The sequence below is a fragment of the Canis aureus genome, unplaced genomic scaffold, assembly GCF_053574225.1.
Source record: "Canis aureus isolate CA01 unplaced genomic scaffold, VMU_Caureus_v.1.0 ptg000369l_RagTag, whole genome shotgun sequence".
NCBI classification, from domain to species: Eukaryota; Metazoa; Chordata; class Mammalia; order Carnivora; family Canidae; genus Canis; species Canis aureus.
This window is the reverse complement of record NW_027554582.1, coordinates 8,995-12,507: the sequence shown is the minus strand read 5'-3', so window position 1 is coordinate 12,507 and position 3,513 is coordinate 8,995. Positions and strand designations below refer to the sequence as shown.

Genomic DNA, 3,513 nt, shown 5'->3' with positions numbered 1-3,513 from the left:
TTCATAGAAACATGAAACATTGGAATTGTACTACTATTCGCAACCATAGCCACAGCATTCATAGGCTATGTACTGCCGTGAGGACAAATATCATTTTGAGGGGCAACTGTAATCACTAACCTTCTCTCCGCCATCCCCTATATCGGAACCAACTTAGTAGAGTGAATCTGAGGTGGCTTCTCAGTAGACAAAGCAACCTTAACACGATTCTTTGCATTTCATTTTATCTTTCCATTCATCATCGCAGCTCTAGCAATAGTACACCTCCTATTTCTACACGAAACCGGATCCAACAACCCCTCAGGAATCACATCAGACTCAGACAAAATTCCGTTTCACCCCTACTACACAATTAAAGATATCCTAGGAATCCTACTCCTGCTCCTAGTCTTAATATCACTAGTTTTATTTTCACCAGACCTATTAGGAGATCCAGACAACTACACCCCTGCAAACCCCCTAAACACCCCTCCACATATCAAACCTGAATGATACTTCCTATTCGCCTATGCCATCCTACGATCTATCCCTAATAAATTAGGAGGTGTACTCGCCCTAGTATTCTCCATCCTAATTTTAGCATTCATTCCATTCCTCCACACATCTAAGCAACGCAGTATAATATTCCGACCCCTCAGCCAATGCCTATTCTGACTTTTAGTCGCCGATCTTCTCACTTTAACTTGGATTGGAGGACAGCCAGTTGAACACCCTTTCATCATTATCGGACAGGTCGCCTCAATTCTATATTTCACCATCCTATTGATTCTAATGCCAACAATTAGCGTTATCGAAAATAATCTTCTAAAATGAAGAGTCTTTGTAGTATAATCATTACCTTGGTCTTGTAAACCAAAAATGGAGAGTAGTCGCCCTCCCTAAGACTCAAGGAAGAAGCTCTTGCTCCACCATCAGCACCCAAAGCTGAAATTCTTCTTAAACTATTCCCTGACACCCCCTACATTCATATATTGGACCACCTCTACTGTGCTATGTCAGTATCTCCAAAAAATCCTTCTTTCCCTCCCCTATGTACGTCGTGCATTAATGGCTTGCCCCATGCATATAAGCATGTACATGATATTATATCTTTACATAGGACATGTCTAGTCCAATTCCACAACCCATTGATCCTCAACAGTAACTAGATGCATATCACTTAGTCCAATAAGGGCTTAATCACCATGCCTCGAGAAACCATCAATCCTTGCCTGTAATGTCACTCTTCTCGCTCCGGGCCCATGCTAATGTGGGGGTTACTATCATGAAACTATACCTGGCATCTGGTTCTTACCTCAGGGCCATGACTCTATTTATTCCAATCCTACTAATTCTCGCAAATGGGACATCTCGATGGACTAGTGACTAATCAGCCCATGATCACACATAACTGTGGTGTCATGCATTTGGTATCTTTTATTTTTAGGGGGGGAATCTGCTATCACTCATCTATGACCGCAACGGCACTAACTCTAACTTATCTTCTGCTCTCAGGGAATATGCCCGTCGCGGCCCTAATGCAGTCAAATAACTTGTAGCTGGACTTATTCATTATCATTTATCAACTCACGCATAAAATCAAGGTGCTATTCAGTCAATGGTTTCAGGACATATAATTCTAGGACACACGTGTGTACACGTACGTACACGTGTGTACACGTACGTACACGTGTGTACACGTACGTACACGTGTGTACACGTACGTACACGTGTGTACACGTACGTACACGTGTGTACACGTACGTACACGTACGTACACGTACGTACACGTACGTACACGTATGTACACGTACGTACACGTGTGTACACGTACGTACACGTGTGTACACGTACGTACACTGTGTACACGTACGTACACGTGTGTACACGTACGTACACGTGTGTACACGTACGTACACGTGTGTACACGTACGTACACGTGTGTACACGTACGTACACGCGCAAGACATTAAGTTAACTTATACAAACCCCCCTTACCCCCCATAAACTCATGTCATCTATTATACACTTATTTATGTCCTGCCAAACCCCAAAAACAGGACTAAGTGCATACAATACTCACAAGCTTTATTTAAATTGTATACAAATGTATTGCTACTCTAGTTAACTTAACACAACAGTCTTACACGCATTCGATCTCGTGGTCTATCTATAGATAGCATCCCCTTTTTTTTTCCTCTCATATTTACTATGTATTTTATTTATTATACACACTACAATTTCAGTATAAGTTAATGTAGCTTAATTAATAAAGCAAGGCACTGAAAATGCCAAGATGAGTCGCACGACTCCATAAACACAAAGGTTTGGTCCTAGCCTTCCTATTAGTTCTTAGTAGACTTACACATGCAAGTCTCCACGCCCCAGTGAGAATGCCCTTAAAATCAGCAGTGATCTAAAGGAGCAGGTATCAAGCACACTCTTAAGTAGCTCATAACACCTTGCTAAGCCACACCCCCACGGGATACAGCAGTGATAAAAATTAAGCCATAAACGAAAGTTTGACTAAGCCATACTAAAAAGGGTTGGTAAATTTCGTGCCAGCCACCGCGGTCATACGATTAACCCAAACTAATAGGCCCACGGCGTAAAGCGTGTTTAAGATACCTTTGCACTAAAGTTAAAACTTAACTAAGCCGTAAAAAGCTACAGTTACCATAAAATAGACCACGAAAGTGACTTTATAATAATCTGACTACACGATAGCTAAGACCCAAACTGGGATTAGATACCCCACTATGCTTAGCCCTAAACATAGATAATTTTACAACAAAATAATTCGCCAGAGGACTACTAGCAATAGCTTAAAACTCAAAGGACTTGGCGGTGCTTTATATCCCTCTAGAGGAGCCTGTTCTATAATCGATAAACCCCGATAAACCTCACCACCCTTTGCTAATTCAGTCTATATACCGCCATCTTCAGCAAACCCTCAAAAGGTAGAATAGTAAGCACAATCATTTTACATAAAAAAGTTAGGTCAAGGTGTAACTTATGGGGTGGGAAGAAATGGGCTACATTTTCTACCCAAGAACATTCCACGAACGTTTTTATGAAATTAAAAACTGAAGGAGGATTTAGTAGTAAATTAAGAATAGAGAGCTTAATTGAATAGGGCCATGAAGCACGCACACACCGCCCGTCACCCTCCTCAAGTAATAAGACACAACCATAACCATATTAACTTAACTAAGACACAAGAGGAGACAAGTCGTAACAAGGTAAGCATACCGGAAGGTGTGCTTGGATTAATCAAAGTGTAGCTTAACTAAAGCGTCTGGCCTACACCCAGAAGATTTCATTACTTATGACCACTTTGAACAAAAGCTAGCCCAACTAACCCCAAACTTAAGTATCACAGACATATAAAGTAAAACATTTAGTTAAATAATAAAAGTATAGGAGATAGAAATTTTAATTGGAGCGATAGAGATAGTACCGTAAGGGAATGATGAAAGACATCTTAACAGTATTAAACAGCAAAGATTACCCCTTTTACCTTTTGCATAATGA

The 3,513-nt window shown here is 40.7% G+C and overlaps 1 pseudogene; it reads left to right on the top strand.

The window, feature by feature from the left end:
- The first annotated feature begins 2,299 nt into the window (after positions 1 to 2,299).
- Positions 2,300 to 3,254, top strand: LOC144310050 (18S ribosomal RNA; annotated as a pseudogene).
- Positions 3,255 to 3,513: the final 259 nt, after the last annotated feature.